Source organism: Euprymna scolopes, chromosome 46 (genome assembly GCF_053919585.1).
Source record: "Euprymna scolopes isolate OS-2025 chromosome 46, ASM5391958v1, whole genome shotgun sequence".
Classification (NCBI taxonomy): domain Eukaryota; kingdom Metazoa; phylum Mollusca; class Cephalopoda; order Sepiida; family Sepiolidae; genus Euprymna; species Euprymna scolopes.
Genome location: NC_136527.1, coordinates 142264580 through 142284044, shown reverse-complemented (window position 1 = coordinate 142284044; position 19465 = coordinate 142264580). Strand labels below are relative to the sequence as shown.

Here is a 19465-nt window from a genome sequence, read left to right as displayed (position 1 = left end):
AGTCCCAAATGGTCACCCATTTAGTACTGACCCGGTTCAACATTGCTTAACTTCAGTGATCCAGTGGGAACCGGTGTGTCAACATGATAATACCGTACATACATTATGATTATTATATCATAGCTTGCATTTTCGATTATATAAAAATCATTTTTTGTGTGTGTGCTGAATTCCCCATAGGTTATGAAACAAATTTCACACAAAGCTAATTTATATGTGTGCCAGTGTTGTTTCTACAAAAATTCATCCAATAGGTATCGAAAATCACAAAAATTCGATCTTTTTCCTCTTATAGATATTCTTGCTATTCTTCTCATCAGGACAGAAAGAATCAACAAATTCTTTGAAACTTCGCAAAATCAAGACTTTTTGTAAGAGTATCTTGTGTGGGAGACGGGGAGTCTCGTCGTGGGCGACGAAGCGTTTCACTGAAGAACCACGGCAACACACAGCAAACCAACAAACAATGACAGCCACAGCACGAAGGTAACTAACAAAGCTCAGCTGACTGCACGAATAGAAACGGAACCCAACGGTCACTGTACTGATCGCCACGATCGTCAGAACCCGACTGCCTCGCACCTCCAATGGACCGATTTTTATTACTCAAGATGGCCTAGCTAATTTGCGATCCTGCGAGATTCCGTCTCTAATAAAAGCAGGCAGGCGCCATCTTGAAACTCTTTCTTCCGCTGCCCCGACCACAGGATCAGCCACCACCTCACACGCCAGGCACACACGGACCCTCTTGCGCCGAGGGCTACGGTTAGTCTCACACTCCCCCCTGGTCTCCAGATCACATACGTGACACGGCGGACGTAGCCGTTTGATTCGAGCACTCCTGCGGAGGGGTATTGCCGGGACTTCCTCATCGGAGCTCTCAGAAGTGGCATCGGAAGCATCAGCATCAGCATTAGAGCTCGCAGTTGAGTCATTAGGTCCATGGGGCACAGGTTGGATCCATCGCTCATCGTCGGATGACTCGATCCTTCCACTGCTCGCAGTTGAGTCACCAGGTTCGTGGGGCACGGGTTGGATCCATCGCTCATCGTCGGATGACTCGCTACTTCCACTGCTTGCCGATTGGTCAGCGCTTAGAGCGAGCCGGACATCCCTTACGTGGCGCGGAGTATCATCGACTAGTATGGCCTGTTCACTGATGACGCCGGTGACCCGCCCCCTCCAAAAGCTGCTGGTGCACCGGCCGCCGGGTGGCTTCACCCAGACGGTGTCTCCCACTTGGTACGCCCCCTGGGGTCTTCGTTAGTCGGGTAGACACACTTCAACGTCCTTGACGCGCACGTGATAGTGATGAATCGCATCAGCGGGCGCACTGCCGCCAGTCACGGTGTCCTTAGGCGTTGTGTTGTATCTGTAAACCACCTCTGCGATCGTACACTTCTTCCTGGCCGCGATCCTCTTCACGGTTCAGTGGCATCGCTCCGCTATGCCGTTGCCGCTCGGCACATACGCGCATCGGTGTCGAAGGCGGATCCCCCAGTCGTCCATAAAATGCCTAAATTCCCTGCTGCAGAACGCTGTGTCGTTATCCGTGAGGATCTCCTCAGGCGGCCCCCTTTCGTAGAATATGGATTCCAATTCGTGGATGACACTGGTGGAATCCTGCCTTGCCAATTGGCGCCAAATCGCGAACCTCGTTGGCCCGCAGTCTATCAGCGTGAGGAAATGTTGGCTGCCGTAGTGGGTTATATCCATACCCAACCGACTCCAAGTCGCGTCCACTCCCAGCTGTCCTTTCCGCCATCTGGCTGGGGCGGGGTCGATGGACTGGCACGTTTGGCACTCCCTGACCACTGCTCTTACTGCGCTTTTTGGTATTGATGGTCTAGCCAACTTCACAAAGTAGTAGGTCCGTTGTACTCCGGGGTGCCCACTGTCGTGATGTATCTTCCTGATTTCGTCCTCCTCGACGGAGGCAGCACACAGAGGCAATGGCTTAGCTTCTTTCTTCATAGCCTCATACCATCTCCGTGGTACCCGAGTGAGCTTGTCGGCGAGGTTGTAGTCCGAGGTGACGAGCACTACGTCTACGGACAGGTTGTACTCCGTCACCAGTTTTTTCACAGTCTCGAGCCTCTGTCTTATCAGCATTTCGCTGGCTGCCTTGGTGCGTGCCCTGGCCTTGCTCGTGAGTGTGTCCGACACCCAGTGGTGCACGCAAAGTGAGTCAGTGTGCACATGCAGTTTCTTCACTTCCCATTGAAGTGCCAGGTTAATGCCCTTTATTACAGCGTCGAGTTCTGCCAGGTTGATATGGGCAGCATCATTTGCCGGTCGCAGCCAGCAGGCATCCTCAACTACGGCCCCATCTTTCTCCAAAACTACACCGATCGCTAGAGAACTTGCGTCCACCCACACGCTCAGTTCGTCTCCCTGCACGCACCAGTCCCCTGTGGCGGGGTCATTCTTTTTCACACTAGCGACGGTCTCCTTTAACATTCGAACCAATAGTTCGTCGGTTATCTCATCGTCCCAGCCTTTGGTGACCGCATTTGCCCTCCTTTTTATGACGCCTGTCGCTGCACGAACCCATCCGCATACTGGAAGGTGCCCCACAAGTTTCCCGCACAGGGAGAACACGGCACGTCTTGTATAAACGACGGGTACGTCGGGAACTGCGGTTCCACGCCTCCACTTCAGGATCCCTCGCTCCTCTTGAACGCTCAAGCCCAATACGCGGGCACCATCCTCAAGCCGCTCAGAGTCCTTGCAGTTTAGACCAAACTCGGCAAGTTTGGCTCTTAAGCGCGAAGAGGACACGATATCTTCGTTCATGTATATATCGTCAATATACGCCGATGTTCCCTTTCTGATCCATTCTTCTTGTGACAACACGGCATTGACGATAGCCTTCATTATCTGGGGTGCTACGTTTAGCCCAAATCCGAGTCGCGTAAGACAGTATCTCTTCCCGGAAAACATCACTGTCTGGAAAGGCCACATCGCCTCGCCGATCCGGACTTGCAAGTATGCTTTTCTCAAGTTCAGTAGGGACACATTGGACCCCTGCCGGCGCCACTCTCGCAGCTTGCTGACACAGACGTCGGCGTCCGCTGTGAACGCATCAACATGCGCATTCAACTCACGGTAGTCCATTACTGGCCTCACCTTTGACTTGTTAGGTTGGGCAACTGCCATCAGCGGTATCAGGCCCTTGGGGGGTCCAAGTTTGTCGTAGGGGTATGGAATCAGCCAACCGTTCTTAATCCATTCACGGAGCTCGCTTTCGTATGCAGGCCTTATCTGGTCGGGCATACGGTACTCTGCCACTTTGTTTTGTAGTTTGGCCGGTTCCTTATCTTCTGACCACCTCCAAGTGGCGGTCCACGCCTTCTGTTGGTCGTCGAATTCCGCACTGAAGTCCGGCTGGTCGACTCTTAGTGCTGCGCACACCGGGGGCCCATCCTGAAACTTTACAACGCCAGCGCGCGTTATGCGCACGCCGCCCAGGGCTTTGATGGCATCGTAGCCTAGCAACAGGTCGAAACTCAGCGGCTTTTCGCGTGTCACCAGCGCTTCGACGTTGGCCGAGTTCCCAGTTCTTGTGCGAATGTGTACCACACCCACGCCGCAACACATTCGTATTTTTCCAGTGATGGTAGTTATCCTGACGTTCTTCTTTTTCCACGCCCGACAGAAGTCCGCACACACTATGGTGCGGGAGCAACCGGAATCAAGGAGGGCTGAACATAACGTGTCATTAACTCAGACCTGAATGACAGGGAGCGCCTTGTTTATTTTCTGTTCGGGGAAGAGGTTGGCACTGGCACCTTGTTCCCGTCCCCGTTTCCCGCACAGTCTCGGGCCATGTGCCCAGTCTTGTTACAGCGGTAGCAGCGAACAGCCGTCGACCGCCTTCTACAATTTCTTGCCATGTGGCCCCGCCCGTTGCATCTGTAGCAGATGACATCACCTTGCGGGCTGGGTCCTTGAGACAGTCCTTCGCCACTTAGTGGGGCCTGTGCGACGGCGACTACCGGTTCCTGCACCGTCGAGTCATCCTTCATTATTGTCCTGGCTCTGTCCACTAGGTCACTCAGCGGTAGTGAGGACATGGTAGAGGTTGCTCGCAGGAGCTGCTTTGCTCCAGCGGGGAGTCCTGACAGGAGTTTGTAGGCTAAGGCCCTCTCGGGAAGACCGCCGAACAACACCGTCAGCTTCTTAAGTTCGGCAAGATACACGTCCACAGTTTCGCCCAAGCGTATAGACCTCGTCTCAAACTGCTCCCATGCAGTGGCGGGGTCAGTGACGAACGCCCTGTACAACGCCGCCTTGATACTCGAGTAGTCACACTTCTCCTCAGCGCTGAGTTGCTGATATACAGCGAAGGCCCCGCCGGTCAGCCGCAGAGGAATCACGCTCTCGACATTTTTCACGCCGGATAACTGACAATGTAACTCGACCTTCTCAACCCAGCTGAGTACCGGGTCGGATCCGTCGAATTCCGGTATCAACTTTAGATCGAACCTATCCACCATTGAAGAAAAGAAAACCAAGTTCGGAGTGGGGGGGGGGGCGAAATAGCTTGTAAGAGTATCTTGTGTTGGAGACGGGGAGTCTCGTCGTGGGCGACGAAGCGTTTCACTGAAGAACCACGGCAACACACAGCAAACCAACAAACAATGACAGCCACGGCACGAAGGTAACTAACAAAGCTCAGCTGACTGCACGAATAGAAACGGAACCCAACGGTCACTGTACTGATCGCCACGAACGTCAGAACCCGACTGCCTCGCACCTCCAATGGACCGATTTTTATTACTCAAGATGGCCTAGCTAATTTGCAATCCTGCGAGATTCCGTCTCTAATAAAAGCAGGCAGGCGCCATCTTGAAACTCTTTCTTCCGCTGCCCCGACCACAGGATCAGCCACCACCTCACACGCCAGGCACACACGGACCCTCTTGCGCCGAGGGCTACGGTTAGTTTCACACTTTTTTTAATTATTTTTTGGAGTATTCAGTCGAACAATAAATTTTGATTGTAAATTTCTGTAGCAAAATGTTGTAGGCAAAAATCAGGAATAAAGATAGAAAATAGTTTTGCCCGGCACCGCCCCAAAAAAAAAAGAAAAAGAAGAAGAGCTTCAATCTATGACCCACTCTCGCCAAACTTTCACAAAAAACACCCGTCTACCCAAAACCACTATCAATAATTTTACACTCTTTATCTGTGCCTAAACCTAAACGTAGATTCCATTTCTGTAGCAAAATGTCGTAGGCAAAAATCAGGAATAAAAATAGAAAATAGTTTTGCCCGGCACCGTCCACCTCTAGAAGAGAGGAATTTCTTGGCTGTAATAAAAACCGTAGAGAAAGAAGAAGAGCTTCAATCTATGATCCACTCTTGCCAAACTTTCACAAAAAACACTCGTCTATCCAAAACCACTATTAATAATTTTACACATTTTACCTAAACCTAAACGTAGATTCCATGAACAAAGCTTCTTTATTACAACTCCACGCCTGTGGAACTCTGTTCCGATTGCTTGCTTTCCAGCTGACTACAATTTGATTGCTTTCAAGTCCAATGTAAAAAGTTCTTGATGAACCATCCCCCTAAGTAATCCAATTTACAAAATTTCCACTACTTATTATTACTACGCTATAACCCATTGACTAATGTACACCCATTAACCCTTATACTCGAGTGACCTCTGGGCCTTGATAAATGGTGATTCCTATGTAAAATATATATATATATACAAATAAATATTTTTAATTATTTACACACTTCAGCTTTATAAAATACTAGCGGGGGTGCCCGGTGTTGCCCGGGTGTAAAAGAAAAAAAAACATTGGTCAGGAGGTAGGCTCGAACGTGAAGCCTTGAGGCGAATAGCCTGACAACTTACTATGATGCTATGCAGGTAGAGAAGTGAGAGGGAGGTTAAATTAAACGTTTAAAAATGCAGGTGGTTAAATGAACGTGAACATGTGGTTTTCTAGGTCAACCATCATGCCATAGTAGTAGTAGTAATAGAGAAAATCACAGCATGAATTTTGTAATATAAAAGGCACAGACGACCTCTTTTCTATAAATTGGAGATATTATAATCTAGGAGGTATATAAAAAGTTCTAAGGAGGACCCCCCAAGCCTTTTAGCAGACATACAAAAAAATGCACACACACACACACACACACACACACACACACACACACACACACATTTTCCCTTTTATATTATAGATTTTAAAGCATTTTTTCGCTTTATCTAATCATTTAAATACGTCTTCTTTTCAGAACACTGAATACAAGATGAAAAAAAATCAAACTCACACAATTTTCTTATTTTAATTCAAGCTAGGCCGAAAAAAAACTGAAAAAGTTTGTGATATCAACAAAGCATTTAACTCAGGAACCACTCATGAACGCACAGTATAATGGTGGTTAAAGAATTTTCGTGGTGCCGACAAGAGTCTTAAAGATGATGAGCATAGTGGTCGGCCATCCAATGTTGACAACGATCAATTAAGAGCCTTAGTCAACGCCAATCTACACACCACTATTCAAGAACTTGCTTCTGAATTAGATGTAACGTATACAACGATTTCCAACTGCTTGATAAAGATTGGAAAGCCAAAATCACTTGATAAATGGATGCCTCACAAATTGAATGACAACCAAAAGAAATGCCATTATGAAGTGTCATCTTCCCTTGTAACTTGCAATAAAAATTTCTTTACAACAATCGACGATGCTCAGCTCAGTGGTTAGATGCCAACGAAGCTCCACGACACTTCCCAAAGCCAGAGTTGCACTAAAAGAAGGCCAGTTTTTTTAATTCAGGTGAAATCCTTACAGCAGAAAAGTACTGTCAACAAGTGGATCCCCGTTTTTTATTTACAAAATTTTATTTAAGGCTTTCTCTATTTACCGTTAGTGATGACTTTTGCGAAATCAGCAAATATGCAAGTCTATTTTTATTTAAAAACTTATGCAAGTCTATTTTTATTTAAAAACTTATGCAAGTCTATTTTTATTTAAAAACTTATGCAAGTCTATTTTTATTTAAAAACTTATGCAAGTCTATTTTTATTTAAAAACTTATGCAAGTCTATTTTTATTTAAAAACTTATGCAAGTCTATTTTTATTTAAAAACTTATGCAAGTCTATTTTTATTTAAAAACTTATGCAAGTCTATTTTTATTTAAAAACTTATGCAAGTCTATTTTTATTTAAAAACTTATGCAAGTCTATTTTTATTTAAAAACTTATGCAAGTCTATTTTTATTTAAAAACTTATGCAAGTCTATTTTTATTTAAAAACTTATGCAAGTCTATTTTTATTTAAAAACTTATGCAAGTCTATTTTTATTTAAAAACTTATGCAAGTCTATTTTTATTTAAAAACTTATGCAAGTCTATTTTTATTTAAAAACTTATGCAAGTCTATTTTTATTTAAAAACTTATGCAAGTCTATTTTTATTTAAAAACTTATGCAAGTCTATTTTTATTTAAAAACTTATGCAAGTCTATTTTTATTTAAAAACTTATGCAAGTCTATTTTTATTTAAAAACTTATGCAAGTCTATTTTTATTTAAAAACTTATGCAAGTCTATTTTTATTTAAAAACTTATGCAAGTCTATTTTTATTTAAAAACTTATGCAAGTCTATTTTTATTTAAAAACTTATGCAAGTCTATTTTTATTTAAAAACTTATGCAAGTCTATTTTTATTTAAAAACTTATGCAAGTCTATTTTTATTTAAAAACTTATGCAAGTCTATTTTTATTTAAAAACTTATGCAAGTCTATTTTTATTTAAAAACTTATGCAAGTCTATTTTTATTTAAAAACTTATGCAAGTCTATTTTTATTTAAAAACTTATGCAAGTCTATTTTTATTTAAAAACTTATGCAAGTCTATTTTTATTTAAAAACTTATGCAAGTCTATTTTTATTTAAAAACTTATGCAAGTCTATTTTTATTTAAAAACTTATGCAAGTCTATTTTTATTTAAAAACTTATGCAAGTCTATTTTTATTTAAAAACTTATGCAAGTCTATTTTTATTTAAAAACTTATGCAAGTCTATTTTTATTTAAAAACTTATGCAAGTCTATTTTTATTTAAAAACTTATGCAAGTCTATTTTTATTTAAAAACTTATGCAAGTCTATTTTTATTTAAAAACTTATGCAAGTCTATTTTTATTTAAAAACTTATGCAAGTCTATTTTTATTTAAAAACTTATGCAAGTCTATTTTTATTTAAAAACTTATGCAAGTCTATTTTTATTTAAAAACTTATGCAAGTCTATTTTTATTTAAAAACTTATGCAAGTCTATTTTTATTTAAAAACTTATGCAAGTCTATTTTTATTTAAAAACTTATGCAAGTCTATTTTTATTTAAAAACTTATGCAAGTCTATTTTTATTTAAAAACTTATGCAAGTCTATTTTTATTTAAAAACTTATGCAAGTCTATTTTTATTTAAAAACTTATGCAAGTCTATTTTTATTTAAAAACTTATGCAAGTCTATTTTTATTTAAAAACTTATGCAAGTCTATTTTTATTTAAAAACTTATGCAAGTCTATTTTTATTTAAAAACTTATGCAAGTCTATTTTTATTTAAAAACTTATGCAAGTCTATTTTTATTTAAAAACTTATGCAAGTCTATTTTTATTTAAAAACTTATGCAAGTCTATTTTTATTTAAAAACTTATGCAAGTCTATTTTTATTTAAAAACTTATGCAAGGCTTTTTTTTTGTTTTTCTTTTTTCTTTCTCTCATCCTTATATAAAAGAATTCTCTTTTGTAATTATAAACTTTTTAGAAGTCGGATTATGTAGGTGCTAAGACTAAGAATATGTAGCCCCCAATATCTTGACGATGAAATTCAACATATCACAAATGCTTTAAAGACATTACAATATCCGACTTATTTCATTTTCAACGCGAAGAAAAAAGCCACAAAAATACATGCTAATATAAACAAACAGAAATATAAAACAACAGATACCTCCCTACTAAACAGATATCTTTTCATTCCTAGCCATAACTAATAATACAAAAATTTGTGACACTCTCAATAAACTTGGTATATATTCGATACAAACAACTTCTTTAACAATAAAACAAACATTAAAAACGGCTAAGTTGTAACTTGCAATAAAACGTGTGCTCTTTACAACAATTGACGATGCTCAGTTCAGTGGTTAGATGCCAACGAAGCTCCATGACACTTCCCAAAGCCAGAGTTGCACTAAAATAAGGCCATGCTGAGTGTTTGAATGTTTGAACTTCAACAACACTCAGCATTAGTCAACAGAAAAGGCCCAATTCGTCTCCACAACAATGCCTAAAAACACATTGCTAGACCGACCTCCAGAAGTTGAACATATTAAGCTACGAAACTTTGCCTCATTCGCTATACTCTCCAGACCACTCATCTTCTGACTACCACTTTTTCAAGCATCTCGACAACTTTCTGAATGAGAAATGCTTAAAAAATGTAGGCGATATCAAAAACGTCTTAAGTGACTTCATTGCCACCAAAATGCAAGATTTTTACGTTACTGGCAGAAATAAACTTGTTTTGCGTTGGCAAATGTGTGTTGATTCTGACGGTGTTTATTTCGATAATTTTTTGCTTGAGCCGAGATATGTTCATCTAAATTTAAAAGTCCAGAATCGCAGGAACTTTCTTATCAACCTAACAATATATATAGGTTTGAGATGTTCAAAAGTCAGGACTAACGAAAACGAAGTTGTTAGATAGTGCTTAATAACAAGAGCAATTTTTTTTTATTTGAGGATAAAGAGTTACATATGGTCGCTACAAATAGCCATCTGTTTCAGTCAATGAGACTTCCTTAGCCGACCCGGAACCCATCGACACGACAAAGAAAAATGGAAAAAAATGAAAGAAATTCTGGCCTTGATGGAGGGGGAGACTAAAACTTGCTGCTATGGTTTCAAATGATCTGAAATAACAGCAAAAGAGAGACTTGATTCCAACTATTTCTCATATGTTATATTTCCCCTCTTTGGGTTTCATACATAAAGTAAATTTCACATTGTATAAGAATTATTTGATACTGGAGATATTCATAATCGTACCCTTTTTCCTTCTTTCCATTTCTCCTTTCTCTTTCTATCTCCCCCACTTCCTGATTGGTTTCTTAACTTAAAATGTACCAAACATTAATACTGTAATCCTTTCCCTCTCCCATTGCAAAACTGATTCATGTTCTGCAGGGCATGGAACAAAAACGATAAAATTCACTATAAAACAACCAAACCAAACACTCGAAACTAGTGATTGAAGATACAAAGAACTTGAAGAATAAAAACCTTCTACAGAATAACTGGATGCAATATGAATACTATTTCTAAAATAAATGGATTCGGCATTAAATAACCCGAAAAGGGTTGATTTGCTGTTAAACAACTAAACCAATCCAAAAATAAAACCTCCTATTTTGTAACTAAAAATATAAAAATGTTGAAGAGCTATGACATGGGAGTGGTACCACTAAAATGAGTGACTATTTGTGCTTCACAATTTATTTGTCCACTGACAAATATGGGATTGGACATAGTAATTCACTCCTATTCATCGGTTCATCAGTTCATTTGTTAGCATTTTTCTCAATAACCATGTCTTGGACTTTTTAAAAAATTTTGCATAAACATCAGTGATGATGAAAGTAAATTTTTACCAGAACAGATTTTCTGGAATAATTCTAGTTGCCCCCGACGCTGGGCTATTAAAAGAGTAAAATTGCCTCCAAATCATTCGTTCATTCATCAATTTGTTTACACCTTTTTCAATAACCACGCCTTGGATCTTTTTGAAATTTTGCATAAACATTAGTCATGGTGAAAGTAAATTTTTCTACAGTCACCATCATTCTCAATGCATTTTTACCAGCATGGGCGTCCATAACATGCTTTGCCATATGTGCGATGCCTCCGTCCAGTCTCGAAAGACAAAGGATACCCCCTGTAGGGGAAGTTGCGTGTGTAATTGTGAGGCAAGGGTTGCGCAATCTCTAACCACACCCATCCTGAATCAACATTGCTTGAGTCCAGTGGCAAGAAGTTCATGACGACTGGAAACAATGCCAAAATAAGCGGAGAGCACATACAGTACCTGGAAGTCCCAAATGGTCACCCATTTAGTACTGACCCGGTTCAACATTGCTTAACTTCAGTGATCCAGCGGGAACCAGTGTGTCAACGCGATTATGCCGTACATGCGATACGAGGGTCATTCCAAAAGTAAAGCTGCCTATTTCATTATTTTCAACTCAAAAAGTTGAAGACCTGCAAAGACGGGAGTTGTACCATTAAAACGAACGACCTTTTGTGCTCCAGCATTTATTTTTCTACATAGTCATCACCATTCTTAATGCACTTTTGCCAGCAATGAATGATGTCTGCACATGGGTGTCCAGCACGTGCTTTGTCATAGGATTTTTCCAAAAGTAAAGTCTCCTATTTTTTTTTTTTACTCAGAATGTTTACACCTCACATTTCTATCACCATTCCGAAACCAATAAGCTCATCTAACAATGCTGACACTACATTGGCTTCATAACCATTCAACAGACGCCAATAAATGTTAATCATTTAAATTTTTTCTCCAAGGAAAAATTTAATGATGCATCTCTGCTTCTGACGCACATCTATGACAAGTGTCTGGCTGTATAGTGAGGGTTAGCCTGGTCTGGCCGCGTAGTGAGGGCTAGCAGTGTTTAGCTGTGTAACAAAGGCTAGCAGTGTCTGGTCGCGTAGCAGGGCTAGTAATGTCTGGTCGCATAGCGAGGGCTAGCAGTGTCTGGTTGTATAGCAAGGGCTAGCAGTGTCTGGTCGCATAGCGAGGGCTAGCAGTGTCTGGTCGCATCGCGAGGGCTAGCAGTGTCTGGTCGCATCGCGAGGGCTAGCAGTGTCTGGTCGCATCGCGAGGGCTAGCAGTGTCTGGTCGCATCGCGAGGGCTAGCAGTGTCTGGCTGCATAGTGAGGACTAGCAGTGTTTGATCACGTAGCAAGAGCTAGCAGTGTCTCATCACGTAGCAAGGACTAGCAGTGTCTGATCATGTAGGGAGGGCTAGTCAGGTCTGGCCATGTAGGGAGGAGTAGTTGGGTCTGTTTGTGTAGGGTGAGCTAGCAGTGTCTGGTCATGTGGCAGAGGTAGCTGTGTCTGACCATGTAATGAGGGCTAGCTGTGTGTGGCCATTTAGTGTTAGCTAGTTGTGTGTGGTCATTTAGTGTGAACTAGTTGTGTGTGGTCATCTAGTGTGAGCTAGATGTGTGTGGTCATTTAGTGTGAGCTAGTTGTGTGTGGTCATTTAGTGTGAACTAGTTGTGTGTAGTCATTTAGTGTGAACTAGTTGTGTGTAGTCATTTAGTGTGAGCTAGATGTGTGTGGTCATTTAGTGTGAGCTAGTTGTGTGTGGTCATTTAGTGTGAACTAGTTGTGTGGTCATTTAGTGTGAACTAGTTGTGTGTGGTCATTTAGTGTGAACTAGTTGTGTGTAGTCATTTAGTGTGAGCTAGATGTGTGTGGTCATTTAGTGTGAGCTAGTTGTGTGTGGTCATTTAGTGTGAACTAGTTGTGTGGTCATTTAGTGTGAACTAGTTGTGTGTGGTCATTTACTGTAAGCTAGTTGCGTGTGGCCATTTAGTGTGAGCTAGTTGTGTCTCACTGGGTAGTTAGGGTTTGATATACATTAATTTGCATATCAATGAATTAACTGCGCCAAATAGATGTTATAAAAAGATCAAAGGTGAGAAGATGAGGGTCAACTGTTTGACACTGAAGAGAAAACATTGGAATGTAAGAAGTCATACAAATCCATTTTCTTTTATTATTAGATCACAATTTATTAATACCAAATATGTATTTCCCAATAGATTTTAACTCATGTAGTAATATTTGAAAACAAAAACATAAAACATGTTTAATCTATTATATATATAAAAATGAACGTGTGTGTGTGTGTGTACATTTTCCTATGCAATAACTCTGTCAGTTTTAAATCTACAGACTCGAAATTTGATACACAGGGTACTGAGATTTGGGAAAATCTTTGTAATCTGTTTACGGCCAGAAATTTGGCTGTTTGGCTGTTAAGGGGTCAAAGTTCAATGATTTGACCTTTGAAATCTCTACCAAACTCCTCTGCCAATTTTAAGTCTAAACACTTGAAATTTTAGATAGAGGTTCCATGGACATGGATCTAACTTAATAACTTGATTTGAGCCCAAAACAATAAATGTTAAGGGGTCATGATAGGGGTCAAAGTTTAAAAAATAGACCGCTTTTTTTTTTTTTTGCTCAGCATACATCTCCTGAGCAAGCCGGGCTAAAATGCTAGTGCCTACATCAAATTTAGAGTGCACCTGATTTGAATAGAAGAGCAATTCTAAGAAAACAACAAACTAATTTGCATAAAACAATAATATATAATGTTTGGACCATTTTTAACAATTTTCGACAAAGAAAAAAAGGACTTATGCAGAATACGGACCACTCTGAAATGTACAGCATAATCACGTTGACACACCGGTTCCCGCTGGATCACTGAAGTTAAGCAACATTGAACCTGGTCAGTACTAAATGGATAACCATTTGGGACTTCCAGGTGCTATATGTGCTCTCCGCTTATCTCGGCATTGTTTCCAGTCGTCCTGAACTTATCCTTGCCAATGGACTCAAACAGTGCCGATTCACGAGAGTTGTGATTGGGAATTGCGTAAACCCTGCCACACAATTACATGCACAGTTGCCCCTACAGGGGGTATCCTTTGTCTTTCGAGACTGGACGGAAGCATCGATTCTGAAATAACTTTATTCAGAAAGCCATTCTTAAGATGGGTAGAGTGAGGGTGTTTTGTACTTTTATCTAATAATGCAATAAATTGGTACTTATGTAAAATACAGACCATGCCGAAATAATAAAGTTATTATTTAGAAATCCATTCTTAATATAAATCTCACTTGTCTGTTTAAATGTATATATGTATGTTTGTATGTCTACCTAAAACTTTCCACAGAGGCAATGGCTTTTCATGAGATTGGTATCGTTTTGAAGCTTGACCCTTCAGACGAGAAATATTGAAAAATTGGCTGAAAACATTAATTCCTTCACCCTGAACTGGGCACTTTTCTACAGGGAGGGGTAACTTTTTTCACTGATATTTTCGAAAGTCATCCCCTCTTTCCGATTGACTAGCCTTAATTTAAACCTATGTCACCCCTGGTTTGGTGGCGGGTGCAACAGCAAAGACGTCACTTTTTTTTATGTTCTTTTCCTCTTTTGTGGTATGGGTTTGAGCCTGCCTGCTACCACTTTTTTCTTTTTTGCTCAGCACACACCTTCAAACACTCGGGCAATGCTGGGCACCCAGGCTAGTTCTTAACATAAGGAGGGGAGGGTGCTTTGTAACTATTCTGTACTTTCACCTAACAATTTAATTAGGTGCTTATGCACTTATGGTATCATGCTATTTTTTAAAAATTCATATTTACAAGGTAAATTCGAGTTTTATGGTACCTTTTTTAATTAAATTATATGAAAATGCAGAAGTTACAAAACTCCTATCCCCTCCTCATGTTAAGAACGGTTTTCTAAATAATAACCTTATTATTTCAGCATGGTAACATAAGTGCATAAGTACCGTAACTTATGTAGGAAATGGACCATACTGAAATAATAGCGTTATTATTTAAGAAAGCTATTCTTAACATAGGGAGGGGATTGATATCTTGTAAATATTCTGTACTTTCACCTAACAATTTAATTGAAAATTTAAAAAAAATATTGATACTTAAAATACGGACCGTACTGAAAGTCATTCTTAAACTTGGGAGAGGACGTTTTGTACTTTCACCTAACAAATTAATACACAAAAGGATGCTTATTAAGAAAGAGTCGACAGATCGATTTCTTAAATCTGTGTTTCAAGCATATACTCAATTATCATGTTGAAAAATAGTAATATATCCTAAAATTAAATTATGTTAAATTAAAAAAAAAAATCATCCGTGTCTATCAGAAGCGGACATCAAAATTGCATGATAACAAATTTAATAATTCAACTTACTATCTTTCGAAGCTTATAACTACTTGAAAAATGTAATTCAAACCCTAATTTTTTTTTCAATTAAAGGAGCAAAGACCAAATTTAAAGAAATACATAACAGGTTTAATAGCAAATATTTGCCAATGTTTGTTTTTTAAGATCGATTGTCTTTAAAAAAGATTTAAAGAAAATCAACGAAATTTTACTTACTTCGATTATAAAAAATATATATACATTTAAAAAAATCACTTACCTATAAAAATACTATTCAATGAGTACTTCCATTCTTCATTTTAAGAATTAATCCATATCTATATTTTATATTCCATGTCCTTTTTAAATAAAATACTTTTTAAGCAAGTATTTAAAAAAACGCGCAATCAGATGTTTTTCAGAGTTGAAATAAAGGGAGACAAATATCTGCTTTTTTCGCGTTGAATCTTCGGTGGCGCTAAGCGTCACAATTAATGTCTCTTTCTATTGCGTGCTGTAAACCAAAATTAGTAATTTTGGGCCACCGTAGGTGAAAACTGAACACATTCACTTAATAGTTTTCGCTGTTTAAAAACAAACCCACTCTGCCGATTTTTTTATTTATTCTCTTAATGAAATACATGAGTTTTTTAATAATATATTTTTTTCTACTTTATCGAATAAATTTTTTTTTTTAATATCTAAAAAGAGAAAATATTGAATGAAATAGAAAAAATTGTCGTCAGCATCCGATATTTACTTGACTATGTAAGCATAACATGAAAAAAACAAAAAACAACGTGATTAACAAAAAAAAAAAGGTTTTATACTTTGGACTTTACAGGTAAATTTTAAAAAAAAGTTATTCTTTTTTTTTGTTTAAATTAGAATATTTTCTTTATTGATTTTGTGATATATAAAACTTTGGTAAGTAAATTATTTACTTTTTAATAGATATTTCAAAATGGGGGGGATGAATTTAAAAAAAAAGTTTGTTTAAAATATTATATTTAGTTTATTGGAAAGAGCATAAAATTTCATATTGACCCTGAAAATATTGTAAAATCTTAACCAATAGAAAAATTTTTATAGATTTTTAAAATTTAAAAATTGAAAAAAAATTAACTCGTAAAATTCAATTGATTTCATTATGTAAAAAAAAAATGGCTGCATGAAGGCGTGCCAACATTTTGTAAACACTGTTTTTTAAAAGATAACAAATAATATTTCTATTATTTTTTAAACAACTTTAATAGTTTATTTTGGACGTATATTCCACAAAGAAAATAAACAACCCACTTTAAAAAGAGAAATTATGAGTTTTTTATATTTTATTCGCAGTTTTTGTGATTGGGGTCCCAAAAATTCTGATAAATCTATCGAACTTTATTATCTGAAAAGATTACTTCCCTTGTTATTATTTTAGTAAGAACGAATAACTATTTTGATATATTTCTTACTTGTCAAGCAGAAGCACTCCAAAATTATTTTTTATAGGTGGCCGACTCTGGCCGACCTATTACGAAAAAGATATTTACTTTTGTTTTATCTCATTTTAGTAAGAAAGATAACGAAATAGTCATTTTAAGCGGTGATTTAGCCAGGGTATACTGATAGTTACATTTACCGCAAAACCACTAAAAACTTTTTGGCCCTTCTACACTATTGGGAGGAGATTTTGTAGTCGATAAATGGAGTTTTCAGATTAAAAAAATGGTTTTAATTGATTTTTTTTTCTTTTTGTTTGTCAATTCTAATAAATTACAACGTCAGCTTCCAAATCATGCAGTCGAAATTACCTGAATATTACTGAATTATTAAAAGAAAAACAACTTTAATCGTGTTAGCAGGTGAAAAATTGCGGCCATCTTGTTTAAACCAAAACGGAAAATTACCTCCCTTTTAAACTTTCCTGTGTCTTACGATCGTTTTCATCAAATTCTATTTTTTATTTTCTTTAATTAATAATTTTCTATCTTATCAAATTTCGTAATTTTTGGATATAACCATCTTTAAAATATGAGGAATACACAGATAAAACATTGGTTTCATTTCAGCATTACGATTTCTGAAATTTCGTTCCAATAGTATAAGAAGCGCAAATTTTTTAAATATATAGTTAGAAGAGTAACTTATCTTGCCTTTGGTAACATTTATTTGTCAAAAAACAAATATATAACAAATAAATGTTATCAAAGGCAAGATGACTTACTTTTCTACCTAACTGGATAATTTTTTTTAGTGTTTTTATTTTTATTTTATTTTTTTTGACAACTTTTTCGAATCCATGTGTATAGTAATACAAATCCTACACTGTTGACCGCTATATTTGAAAATTACAAATGGCGCCAGACTCTGCTGGACACGGTAAGTTTGGGAAAATGAGTTCAAATAATATATATATATATACAAAATACTGTTAGAAACTCACTCAATATATGTTACCGTGACATAGGCTGACATATGCTCGGTGGGGTTTTAACATTATTTTGTATATTTCTTTTGTTTTTAACTCATTTTCCCAAGCTTACCATGTTTTACGGTACTATTGCAGTATTGCAATTGCACTTATTGATCCGTGCTGAAATAATAACGTTATTATTTAAAAAGCCATTCTTAACATGAGGAAGGGAGGGTGTTTTGTACCTATTCTGTACTTTAACCTTACAATTGAATAAATGAATAAAAAAAAAAAAAACATATCATAAAACTTTAATTAAACTTGGAAACACGATTTAAAAAATAGCGCGGATCAGTAAGTACATTAGCACCTGTTTAACAGAGTCTGGCGCCATTTGTAATTTTTAAATATATCGGTAAACAATGCATGTTTTTCGAGCTGAATAAATATGTTACATTGAATAAAAACACCAAAAAATTATCCAGTTAGGTAGAAGAGTAATTTATCTTGCCTTTGAAAAAATTTATTTGTTATATATTTGTTTGGTTTTTTTTTTGGGGGGGGGTTGACAACTTTTTCGAATCTATGTGTACAGTAATATAAACCCGAACAATTTGTTATATATTTGAATTTTTTACCATTTTTTCGTTTTGTTGTCTATAGTATTTTTAGATACTTACAAATTTGTTGGGTTCGTTCATCGGAAGATTTTTGAAGACGTCAAATTCTGAAGAGCGACATTCAGGGGAGATAATTAAAAAAAAATGGACTGCATTTCATTTTCACTTGGCTTTATTGCTAGAAAATTTTCTTCATTATTGTTGCGAAACTCGGTCTTACTAAAAATGTACGTCTACTTTATGTCCGTCTAATTGCTGCTGCTCCTGATGATTATGAAGCAACTTCTTTAAAGCCACTTCCGGTTTTTGCCAGTGGAAATTATCGTGTGCTATTTAAAACATATATATATATATATATATATATATATATATATATATATATTATCTTTGTTAAAGAAAATAATATAATGTTCGGACAAGTGATCTTTTCCTAAGAATTTGTAAAATACAATAACAGATCTGCATAAAATAAAATTAGAATTATATTTAGCAATTTACACTAGTTTTGGGGATTCAAAAACAAGAAAAGAATCGAGTTTTCGACCATTCGCATGCTGTTTGTTTTGTTTTTGCGTTAAAAATTTTTGTAAAAAAATGTTGTTTTTTTGCTTTTTTTATTTTCAAAATTAGAGAAATATTAAAATAATAATAAAATACGAGTCAAAAGTACACTCTGGCCTACAAAAATGCCCGGACGGTCCCATCGACATTTCCAAGTACGGGCGCCTCGGGCGACTATCAGTTATCGAAGTATTCTAAAACGGTTTTTAGTCATATGTAAAACATATAGAAAAAGTAAAAAAAGCGTAACAGAAGATTAGGTGACTACTGACTCGGTGTGAGCAAATAAAACGCTATTGTTTCAGTTTTTTTTTGTTTGTTTTTTTTTTTTCACTGTATTGTGTTCGTTTTTAGTATTATATTATAATACTCATAAAAATACATCTTTATGAAATATTTATTTATATTTGGCAAGGTTGACTTGAGATGTCCATAAGATAGCGACTGTGAACGATAACGAATGTAAAAAATGAAAATGGAACGGAACACACATTTAAGCGAAACGAGATTATCGCGTCAATAATAATAAGCGTGTATTAATTTTTAACTAATCTGTACTTTTTATGAATATGTTTAAAAAAAAAAAAAGACACAGTAGTGTTCACTTTTGTTTTGTTTTTTTTTTGTTGTTGTTTTCTTAGGGGTTTTTGGGGTCGCTGTTGTTGTCGTTGTAAATTTACCGTTTGCATGGTATTAACCCCTGAACGCTTGGACTACGCACGAGCGCGAAGTAGCATACACAAATTTACATTGGTCGTCGCTCGTCAACAAGTACTTTTCCTAATATTAATGCGACGCGTGTTGTTTACACTGGTCGCCATGTGTTGTTTTCGCGCACGCAAAACA

General features: G+C 37.4%; 1 protein-coding gene across 1 annotated transcript in view; it reads right to left on the bottom strand.

The window, feature by feature from the left end:
* Positions 1-18310, bottom strand: part of LOC145270219 (uncharacterized) — a 64120-nt gene extending 45810 nt beyond the window's left edge. Inside the window, exon 1 of the mRNA XM_080125851.1 lies at positions 18119-18310. The gene's annotated coding sequence lies outside the window, so the exon portion shown is untranslated. The remainder of the gene's footprint in view (positions 1-18118) is intronic.
* Positions 18311-19465: the final 1155 nt, after the last annotated feature.